This window comes from Aethalodelphis obliquidens, unplaced genomic scaffold (genome assembly GCF_003676395.1).
Source record: "Aethalodelphis obliquidens isolate GAN/ISIS:26980383/991018 unplaced genomic scaffold, ASM367639v1 scaffold4, whole genome shotgun sequence".
Classification (NCBI taxonomy): domain Eukaryota; kingdom Metazoa; phylum Chordata; class Mammalia; order Artiodactyla; family Delphinidae; genus Aethalodelphis; species Aethalodelphis obliquidens.
The window spans coordinates 56,786,387-56,798,494 of record NW_020837948.1 but is presented as its reverse complement, the minus strand read 5'-3'; the positions used below and the strand labels follow the sequence as shown (position 1 = coordinate 56,798,494).

Below are 12,108 nucleotides of genomic sequence, written 5' to 3'. Positions count from 1 at the left end.
TGGAAAGAAAATGTAGACCTGTGTTATGTAGGGATGAAATGTCTTATAAATCATTGGTAACTTGAAAATTGGAATATTCACCTAAAAATACTTGGATTTATGCTGAGAGATCTCCAGAGAAAATGATGAAAATGTGAGCTAGTTGTATTTATTTGCTGATAATAGGACTACAAGAAAGAGATGAGTTCGTAAGTGAACAAGCCAGTTTTCAAGGAAAATGTAGATGGAACAGAGGGAGCCCAGGAATTGTTTAGTTGGAAAATAACTTTTTCATCTCCAACTGGCTACATTGTAGCAAGTCAGCTACATTTGGCCCCCTCCGTCCTGGAAGGCTCAGCAGTTCATCCCACCGGGTTAGATACCTGTTCTGGCTGTTGGTTTGCCGTTGTTGCTCACAGAGCTTCAGCAAGCACCACTACCTGAGGACTTATGGAATGCTAGATCTTAGTCATGAAATCACATACAACATAGTGTCAACCACTGGATCCACTTCATACCAAAGGAGGTGTGAGAGTAAGCTCATGACCATGGGATCCACTGGCCATGTCACATATCGCATCTTCTAGAAGGAGCAAGCCTCATAAAGCACTGGAATGGTTACTAAGGCACAGCTGTATCTCCAGCTTGGAGATAATTATACCTTGAAAGGATAGGGTGCTGTCCTTCAGGAAGCGCTGTATACATTAAATCAGGTCCTCCATGTGGTATGCATCCTCAGTAGGAAGACTGTGTGGGTCTGGGAACCAAGTGGTGGAAGCAGGAGTGGTACCCCGTATCATCAATCCCAGCGACCCACTGGGGAAATTTGTGTTTCTTGTCTCTGCAATTCTGGGCTCTGAGGGATTAGGGGTCCTGCTACCCAAATGTAGTGCACTCTTGACAGGAGACACAGCAAGAGTCCAACTGAACTCTATGCTACGGCTGCTACCAGGGCATTTTGGATGCCTTATAACCAACGACCAGCAGGTGAAAAAGGGAGTCATCGTCTAGGCAGAGATAATTGACTTCGATCAGCAGGGGCAGGTGGAGCTGCTTTTACACAGCGGGGACAAGGAGGAAACGTGTTTGGATCCCAAGTGGTCCTCATGGGCATCTCTTCTCCACCCTTGCTCAATCTCCAAACATAAATGGGCAGCAAATTCTGCTTGAAAAGAATGTGATTGCTAAGATGCCTGTAGAATGAAAGTTTGGGTCACCCCACCAAAAGCTGCAGAATGGATAGCTGATGGGGAGAGGAATTTAAATCGGACAGTGCGGGTGGGAGAGAATGAGTACTATTTGTGACCTCAAGACAAATGGCAGCATCAGGGGCTGCAGTTCTTCCCATAACTTCTCTCTTCTAAGTTTCTCCTCCAGAGGAGAGGCCTGTGGAAACCATGGAGAACGTGATCTGTATAGGGCAAGAAATGGACTGTAGTAGTCATAGAGGTGAACTGCTTAGATGTCCCTTAAAGATAATCTGCCATGTATATCATAGTTGACTGACAGCCCAGCTGCCACACCTCTGGATCCAATACCATGGGAACAAAGAGGCCATACTTCCCTTAGACAGCTTCCAGCTAATAACCGAATAAGGTGAGGGTACTAGAGCTAGGTGATGCCTACCTGTTCCTCTCATGAACAGTCTGTGGCTCAGAGACTCCTCTTTGGCCTGGCTGACACCTTTTCAGAACTGTTCTGAGGTCTGAAGCTTTTCCTACTCAAGTCTCTCTTTCCCCTCTCCTTTCACAGGTATCAGACCTGCGTTGTGATCTGAAGGTTCTTCCCATCTACTCTTGTTCTCTATCCCTTTATCCTTCACAGACATTTACCCCAGTAAATCTCTTGTACATCTAATCTCCTCTCGATAGCTGCTCAGAGGACCTGTCCCATAGTGTTTTTGGCGATAGCAATTGACGTACTATGACTCGGTGTAGTTTTTATTCACTGTGCTGGACACTTGGGGGACCCTCTCCATTGAGGGACTCGAGACTTTCAGTTAGAGGAAATTTTATGTCTTCTTTTCAAATCTTCTCTCCAAATTTCTCTTTCTGGAACTCCTATTAAGTTGGATATTGGACCTTCAGGATCAAGCTTCTAATTTTCCTCTTTTCTCTTCTATTGTCCATATCTTTTTTCTTTTTGTTCTGTTTTTTGGGAGACTTCCTCAACTTTATCATCAAACTTTTCTATCAATTTTCACAATTTCAGGTTTCTTATTCTTAATTTCCAAGAGTTCATTCTTATTTTCTAGTTATTTGTTTTCTTTAGTATCTTGTTTTTATTTCCTGAATGCACCTTCTCTTCTTATCTAAGGGTGTTATTTCTAGCTTTTTTGTCTTCGAAGTATTCATTTATTCCTAGCATTGTTCTACTTCCTCTTACTTATTTAAGAATTAGGCACTAACCAGCTTAATGGACAGTCTGTGAGCTTGGGAGGGGCTTGTCGCCCCTTGGCTCCACTGCAGTGTATATGGCATTAGGCTGGCTATTTCAGTGGCGGAAACTCAAATGTTCAGTGTCTGTTGGACGTCTCTCTGGGACCATTAATGTCTGGAAAGAAGAATTTTCCAGTCTCATTATTAAAGGATCTAAGTCTAGCTGCTGGCATTTTTGAGTCTGAGATGAGGAGGACATTTGTATCATTCAGTATTTTTACTCCGGAATCTAACTTCCACCATCCTAAGAGCTTTCTGGTTCAATTTTTTCCCCAAAAAAATACATAGGAAGGTTGTTTTTTTTTTTTAAATCTCTTTGTTTGTCTTGTGGGTGAGGACCAAATGCTCATTAAATGGATTCTGAACAAATCTCCCCATCTTCATCAGTTGCCTCACTCCAGTTAGTGCCTCAGAGCCTCAGCTTTTCAGAGGGGTGTGCACTGCAAAATCAGTTTGCTTCTTGGTGAGTTCATGCTCTGCAGGTTCTTAAGTTCCACCTTTCTCTCCTCTGCTCAGGCCAGAGTCTTCCAGTCACTTTCTGTCTTCATGTATTGTGATTTGAGAAGAGAAGGGCCTACTGGTTTCATCAGTGCTGCATGTGTTTTTCTGTTTCTCATCTTACTTGTTGCTGAGAGGCAAAAGGAGAAACAAATCTCTTTTCTGTACTGCCTTAAAACTGAAACTCTTCCCCAGGCTTTTTTCATGTTAAAAGAGTAAATGCCTAACTCCTAACTAGCTTGTGTAGGTTATGCCAGGAGAGCCTGGCCTAGGAGAACTTGGGGCACCAACACTGCAGGTGTACATAGATGCAGCTGGATCGAATGCCAAGAGCAGGAAGCATGATCGAGACAGGAAAGACCACTTTTCCAAATGGTTTGCTCAGAAATGGGATGGGAACTGTAACTGGGTTGAGGATGGACTCAGTCAGATGTGGAAGAAGGAGCAGATATGAGTAGCTCTAGTGCTCATGGGCTGGCCAAGGCAGAGTCAAGATGGAAGCAGCTTATTTGAATTTCTGTCCAAGCTCTTCTAGTGGCCATGTCAGACCTGTCTGGATGCCACTACCTTAGAGAAGACTGTTTCCTGGTCCTCAGTGTCTTAACACAAAGTAAGGAACACCAATGGTCAAATTCCAGAGTCAGCGAATGCCGTCTATAGAAAAGACCACTTTACCAAAACATCAGAACGTCACACTCCTGCTCTAGCTATGAGTCTATCTACTTTGCCCTCACATTTTGTACATCTTTTTCAATTTGGGCATTATTTTCCCCTGCAGGAGTAAAATAGAGTGGTGGATGTGGGGTGGTATGGCTAGAGATTGGTCATTGTTAAAGCAAAGGGGAGACTTCAAAGTCTGAGATGGCCAAGGGGGGACACCAAATCCATAGACTAACCAGAGCAAAGGCACAGATGTGTTGCCCACCCGAGAATCATTACAAATAAGAATGGCCGCCCAGGGAACAGGAGAAGCTCCCTCCACTCCCCTGGCACCTTAGGCTGCCCATGTTGATAGTGACCAAAGTCTCAAAACCATCTATCTAAACATCTGTTATGACAAGTCCAAGGTCTGAATATCTGAAATAGGTACCATCCTTGGAAAGTTGGAGCCTAAGGATGCCATCTCTTCAGCCCCTCTCAGCCTGAAGCACCACAATGGTGTCTTATTGTCACCCCTCCCTAACCCTTCACCCTCTGTCCCTGCTTTCAGGCCCTAAATGGATTAAGTTAGGAGTTTCCTAGGACAAGTGACACTTTTCCCACTTGCTGTCAGTTTTCTTTTTTCTTTGCCCAATAGCATGTATATTTGGAGTAGAACAAATGGGTGAGGATTACCTGCCTGAGAGCCCTTTCCAGAACAGGGTGTTTCCAGACCAGGTAAACGGAGTGCTGTCATTCTAGTCTATTGCGATGATTAACAAGATTTCCTTCTTTCCTATGAGTTTGTTTATCAAAGACTCTGGTGTGGAATTTATTTAGGAAAAACAAATTCTTTCTAGCTTCTACTTCTTGACTGAGAGGAATAAGGATTCATGGTTTAGGAAACCCTAAATAGGAAAGCCATCTTGTTTTTTCCTTTGAATTAATCAGTTATCAATTAATCAATTATTTTCAACTTTTCTACCTGCTTTTATTTCCCACAATCCAGCCCCCTTTCCTACTATGCCCAATCATCAATCTACAGGACTGTGTAAATATAATTCTTGTTGATTCTTTTAAACATTAACCATAATCCACGCCCCCCCACCAAAAAGTCTTAGTCGTGCAGTCCTAGCAGAGCAAATTTTAACACTGACCCAAATGATTTCGTTTTCTATTTAGATACTTTGAACTGAATTCAGAGGGTGAAGTGGTCATAGGTAAAACTAACAATTAGTTACCCCAAGCTTGCAACAGAGGCAAAGAAATGTCAAGTCATTCATGAAAATGACTCCAAGTTCCCTCCTGAATCCAAGTTGTTCCCAGGAAGTCGACGTCTGTCACAATCTGTGTAAAAGGGCAGAACATGCTACACAACAGCCCATTTGAAAACCCAGCTGCAAAACATTAAATCAGAACACAGAGGCCTTTGGGCAGTGTGAGGCTGACTTGTCTGCAGCCCAGTAGTTGCCGAGGGAAACAGAATACACTCTTTGCAGGGAGCCCTCAGGGGCTCAGCCAGTTCTCTTCCCCTTTATTTCTCATTCGGCTAAAGTGAGTGAGGCCACTTCCTGCTGACCACAGATGCGTGGGTAACCTCTCAGCAGAGCCAAGCCCAATTTGTTCATCCATAGAACTATGATGTAAATAAACAGTGGTGTTTTTAATCCACCAGGTTTGGGGTTGGTTTGTTACATAGCAATATATTCTGATGCAGTGTACTTCTCTGTACACCGTCTTTTGTCAATTTGGTAAAAATTCTCAGTCATTATCACTTCAGTTGTTGCTTCCCCCCCATTTCCTATTTCCCTCTTCTGTAACTCCTAATGGGTATATTTTCTGTTATTTATGATTCTGTCCTTGGTGATTCTTAAACTCTTTTTTCCCCCCCTTTTTACCTCTGTGCTACATTCTGAGTCATGTCCTTAGTTCCAGTTTCCTTATTTTCTATGCAAGTATTAAATATATCTATTTAGTTTTGACTTTCAGTGGATATAGGTTTCATTTATAAAAGAACTATTTGGTCCTTTTCCAAATCTACCTTTTCTTTTTCCGTGATTTCCTGTTTTCCTTTGTACTCTCTATTCCTTCTTTCATCTTGTAAGTCATCTAAAACCTACTTATTTTATAGCCATCTATAGGTTGATCTGTTTTCTCTACTTCGTGGGGCATTATTTCTCCTGTTAATTTCATGATCTGGCCCTGGGTGACTTCCTCCTATGATTTGTAATTTTTATTGTGAGCTTATTTTCAGCAGGGTTTTTTCCCTTGGGGAAGAACTGTGTGCCTGGGGTTGTGAGATTGTCCCTTCACTGTGGCTGCAAGTTTGCTTCTGCTAGACTCCTAGAGACATCACCAGTTCTCAACTTGCTTTTATGTTCCTTCTCAGCCTGGTATTTCTGTCTCACAGTGAAAATGCAGAACTCGTGCCAATGTATGACACAGGTATAGTTTCAAGTTTTTGTGGATGAATTTTTTTTTCACCTGTAGCCTGAGGATGCAGGAACTTATCTGATCCTGTTTTTGCCAGTAGCCTAGTGCTCAGCAATTCAGATTTTGCAGATTGCTCAATGCCCACCCATTGCTTCCTTGCTCACACCAGAGACAACATCTTATTGGCCTGCAAGGGTGTTAAAATCCCTAGGTGGTCCAAACCCTGCACAGGCTACAGAGGCATTAGCCCCTACTTACTGCTCAGCCTCTAGGTTCCCTCTTTGTTTCTAGAATAGGGAGAGTTCCCTTTCTTTCTGTCAATGGCATATATATATACACGACTGTCCAGCGTTTCTCAGTAGTAGTAGCCGAAGGGGAACTCTTCTGCATCAACTCAGCCCACTGAAATGCTGGAGATTCTCTTCACACTTTTGAGATATAATTTTATAATAATGAAAGGTAAAATTCACGAGAAAGACATAACATTTGGGAATCTGTATATGCTGAATCGCAGTGCATCAAAATATACAAAGCAAAACGTGTTAGAAATACAATCATAGTGGAGACTTTAACATGGTACGTTGAGACTTTACCAAATCAAGAAAGTAAAAATTAAACATAAAGAAGGATCCGAATAATACTACCAACAAGGCGGGTTTACTACATATACATCACACAGTAATCTAGAAGTGTGACTATACATTTTCTGATGCTCATTTAACATTAAAACCCTCAAGAATTTAAACAGCAGCGGATAGCGTTGAATTGCTCATGGCTTGTTGCTAAAGGCATTTGCTGTACCTGTGTCATGGAAGGTCCTCTGCTTTGGATCCCCTCTGTGTCCAACTCAGATTTAAACTCTGTGGGCCACTAAAGTCCTCTGAATCATCTCCAACTCTGCAGGATGCATCACAGAGCCACTTTGTTCAGTTGCAGTTTGGAGACAGGGTCATATCCGACTTTGGCTATTTCTGTACAGACTGCAGATCCTTGAAGCAGGACACTCCTCCTTACCAGCATCTGACTCAACAAACCCACCCGTCCACTTAATTGGTGGCCTCTACCCAGTAACTCCTACTGCCAATACCATAAGGTTTGTTTTGAAAATTTTGCAGCTTATTGCAATATTGCTTGTAATTATGAAAATTGAGAACAACGGAAATGCCTATCAAAGGGGGAATGGATAAATAAAATATATTCGTATTATCCTGTGATATGATTTTAATCATAATATCCTAGTATATTGTGATGTGCATGATCATAATATTGTATTATATTATGATATGAATTGTTATAACAGCCATTAGAAGGAATGGGTTGTACCTATATGTAACATAATATATCCATGTGTAAAATAATCTTTATGTAATGTCAACTCATGACAATGTAATAAAGAAGAAATTTTTTGGAATAAAATGTACATGTTGTCATTTACATGAATTTTAAAACACATAAATAATGTGTATTATTTAAGAATACATATATATGCATGTAAAATTACCACAGATGGTTGGGATATACACTAAATTCATCATAGTTGCTTCTGGGGTTTGGGGTGAAGAAATAGAACAGTGGTTGGGGACTTAACTATTATCTGTTTTATTTAATTTATATAAGCACTAATGAGGCAAATATGATAAACTATTAATAAGTGTCAATTCTGAGAAGAAAAATGTATGTGTGTGTACGTTAGTCTTTTTTCATTTTTCTTTTTTTACAACTTTATTGAGGTATAAATGATGTACAATAAACTACACATATTTAAAGTGTAATAAAGTGTGTTAAATTTTGACAGATGTATGCACCCATGAAACCTTTACCACATGAAGAGAGTGAACATTTCCATAACCTCCAACAGTTTCCTCAGGCCCTTTTGTAATTCATTTCTCCTTCCTGCCTTGAACTTGGGCAACCACTGATTTACTTTCTGTCACTATAGATTAGTTTGCTTTTTCTAGAATTTTATATAAATGGAATCCTACAGTATGTGTGCTTTTTTTTTTTTTTTGGCATGGTTGCTTTCACTCAATTTCTTAAGAGAACAGCAATTTGTCAAAAACAATTTGAAAAACAATATGGAGCATATATCTGTGATTCAGAAATAGAGGAGGGAGGGAATCTGTGGAAAGGAGGTATCATTTGGGATACACTCCCGTTAGGCAGAATGAACATATCTACTATAAGGCTTCCATATTCACCAAAATCTTCCCTCATATAATCTGTATTTTAAAATTTTCTGACACTGCCTGAAATTGCACAGATAAGAATCTTTTGACTATCTAAGATATCCATTTAAAAACAGAGGCATCATTGAGAATTCATTAATGGCAGTTGATTTGATGAGATACCTGTCATTCTAACCCCACCTGAACTTGGCTTTACGGAGGGAATGGATGATGGGTCATGGGCAAGGGGAGCTCAGGTGTATTGAAGCATGGAGAATTGCAGAATGTAGGGAGATCTGAGTGAGGCAGCACCCTAGGAGATTTCTGACAACACTAGAATATTGGAAACTAGGAGACTGGGATAAGGACCCGAAGAGGTGGGAGAGGGCCAGAAAAGAATGTGGGAAGATATTCAAAGTTAAGAGTCACCCATTTCAAAATGTCCCCGAAGAGCAGCCTCCGCTGAGAAATTGAGACAGAAATTCTCATTTCATCTTTCTGCATCTCTTAAGCTTAAGATCAGAGAATTCTTATTCCCTAAATTCAACCTGATATCATTATTGCTGTGTGATCTAAATTGGCTTTTTTTTTTTTTTTTTTTTTTTTGGCTGGGCTGGGAACCACTGTTTCTGTGGGAAAATGTGCCCAACTTTCAAATAACTGAAACATAACTTGTTATATGCCAGCCAGGAACTCCTTAGGTATATAAATCTTTGTACAATGAGCTATGTTATAATGGAAATATTTTCACAGATATAATTCTTAATCTATAGCCCATATCAGTCATTAAAACATACTGTTCAGTCCTTGGCCCCATAAGGGTAGGATGTTATGGAGAAGTTGGAAAGGAGCCAGGGGAGACAAAGTAAATGATGAAAGCTTTTGAAAAATAGCCCTTCAGGGAAAAGTCTACATTAGTTCAGAGAAGAGAGGTGTGAGTAGACTGAATATCAGTCTCTTCAAATTATAGAGGGTTGTTACATTATTGACACCAAGTCTTTCTTCTCTGTTGCCATAGAGGGAGATATGAGAGAAAATGAGCCTCAGCTACAGTGGAAGGGATGTAGTCTGGTCAGATGTCCCCAACATGAAGGTTAGAATCCAGTCTCAAGTTACTAAGCTTCATTCTCACAAGGGAAGAAGTCACTCAATGGCAGGCCAACTTCACCCAGACCTGGTCACCTGTCCAGGTGGTTTGCATACAGTATTATGTAGGAAACTGATAAGTTCTGTCCAAATACAGAAAATGCTTCGAGGCTACAAAGAGAGTAAAGCAAGGCTAGTGGGAAAGTCCAGACGAGGGAGATCGTAGCCTTCCATCCATCCGTCATTTGACATTGTTGGACAAGGCTGATCCAGACGGCCCTTGGAGTTAGAGCGTGCACTGGGAGGGCGGCGACAGCCCCTCCGCACTGTGGGTAGATGGGCCACCTCTCAGGGTGGAGGCCATTTTTGCCATCGGTGTGTTTTCAGGGGCTGTTGAAATGCCTCCAGAAGAGAGCAACTGGGACAGAAACTGAAAGCTGGGTCAAATGAGGAACAGTAGAGGGAACCACGTGTGTTGGTCTGGAGAAGATAAGCTCGGGCTGAGGAGGACAAGAAGTCATTTTCAAATATTTGAGGTGCTGTCAGGTGCAAGAGAGATTGGAATTGTGCCGTGCAGCTCCAGAGGGAAACGCAGAGCCAGTGGTACAGGTCTCAGTGATGGAGTGTCAGCTGAGAAGAAGGAAGCGTTTTATAATAATTAGAGATAGTCAAAGAGGACTGAGGCGCCTCGGGATGCAGGAAGTGTTTGTGTAAAGACTGGTTGAGTATCTCACAAGAACGTTGATAGAAGAATTTCTGGATCTTTTTTTTTTTCTTTTTTCCCTAAGTCTCGCTAATCAAGAGAAACTTCTTGGAGAATGAGCTGACTTGGCAATAAGCATTTTCCTCCTGGTTCTCAGAAAAGGTGGGCTTCGCAGTCTGAACCACTAGAGGGCGTCAGGACAGCAGCATTCCAGAGCCGCCGTCCCGGCACTTTAAACAGCAACTGATACCAACTGAAACCTGGCTCTTGCCTCCCTAATTCTGTCTTCTGTGTCTCCGCCATGAATCTTTCAGGAACGCTTACATCTGATTAAATTCTTTAATGTCCGAGGGGTCTCTGTACGTCCAGAGGCACAATCACTGCTGTTGGTACTTTAACGCTGGATTTACTAATTGTATAAATAGATTAAACAATATTGCTCTGAAAGTCTGAACGCTCCTTACACAACTAAAAAAAATTAAAACTTACGAATTTAACAAATATAACATTTTCCAGACATTTAAATATTAATTTATAAGCTAATTGAATTTCTTCTAAAATAATGAGTATCCTATATCGGAATCTTTTAAATGCTACAAATGCCTTTAAAAGCAGAAACATACATGTGAACATCACAATGATTGCAACACTTACTATTATATTTAAACTTAAACGTTATAAAGTACTTATATACTTAACTTTATTTCTCGTCTATCACTATACTTACTCTTATGAGTATTCTTATACTCTCCTGAGGATAGAGTATGTTTAAAAATGCATATGTCTTTACCTTCCTGGTGATATAGTAATTTTGTCAAACTCAAAAGCAAAAAAAAAAAATCATCTCTGAGTAGCTCAGGTTGGAAGTGCTGGGTTTTGAAATTTCTTACAAACATACAAATTCTTCCCATGTACTTAAAATTCTAGCAGATCTAATCAATTAAACTTAAAAACACAAGGATACATTTTGGTACCTGAAAGTGGAGTATTGCTATAACAAATACCTAAAACAAGTGGGATTGACTTTGAAACTGCTTAGAGGCTAGAAGAATTTTGAGGAGCGTGATAGAGAAAGCCTAATTTGCCTTGAAACTGCTTAGAGGCTAGAAGAATTTTGAGGAGCACGATAGAGAAAGCCTAATTTGCCTTGAACAGACTGTTAGTGAAAATTCAAACTTGGAGGATGCTGCCAGTGAGGGCTCAAAGGGAAGTAAGAAATGTGGAAACTGGAGGAAGAGATTTCCTTGTTAGGTAGTCACAGAAAGCTTAGCAAAATTGTCTCCTGAAATGATATGGAAAGCAGAACAGGTAAGTGATGAACTTGTTTATCTAGCTAAGATTTCCAAGCAAAATGTTGAAGGTGCCACCTGGTTTTTTCTTGCTACATATAGTAAAATGCGAGAGGAGAAAGAAAAAATGAGGGGAAGAACTGTTAAACAAAAAGGAACTGGGACTTGATGATTTTGAAAATTCTCAGTCTCTCCAAATGGCAAAAGATGTTAAAAGTAAGAAATGACTTTCAAGCATGTGGCATAGAGATAAACCCTGGCCTAGGAGAATGCCAAGTGGTTATTGTAGTAGGTTTTGTTAAAACCTCAGGAAGATCTAAGGATCGGAATAGTATCCAGTCACGTGATGGACCCTCTCTAGAGATAAAAGGTGTGCCTCATACAACTTCTCAAATAATAAGGCCTGTCTGAGTTGTTCCTTAACCATCTCAACATCTTTACCCTAGCTAAAGGAGTGCCTGTCTCAAAAGAACTGTGGTTGTTACTCACATGTAAGGGAAATTGACAGGAGACCCACAAAGTATTTAAGAAATTAATTTTGGCAAAAGCACTGCCAACTTAAACGGAAAGGGACAGAAACAGTACAAAATAAAGGAGGCTGTTAGATCTCCAAACTACTGGCAGGAAGCAGGATGATAAAAGTACTCAGCTGCGGGGCTTCCCTGGTGGCCCAGTGGTTGAGAGTCCGCCTGCCAATGCAGCGGACGCGGGTTCGTGCTCCAGTCTGGGAAGATCCCACATGCCATGGAGCGGCTGGGCCCGTGAGCCATGGCCGCTGAGCCTGCGCGTGCGGAGCCTGTGCTCCACAACAGGAGAGGCCACAACAGTGAGAGGCCCGCATACCGGAAAAAAAAAAAAAAAAAGTACTCAGCTACAAA

At 41.1% G+C, this 12,108-nt stretch overlaps 1 protein-coding gene across 3 annotated transcripts in view; it reads left to right on the top strand.

Moving 5' to 3' along the window:
* The window catches only part of PDE8B (phosphodiesterase 8B), a 386,263-nt gene that overhangs the window by 45,124 nt on the left and 329,031 nt on the right, over positions 1–12,108 (top strand). The gene's annotated exons all lie outside the window — the stretch shown is intronic.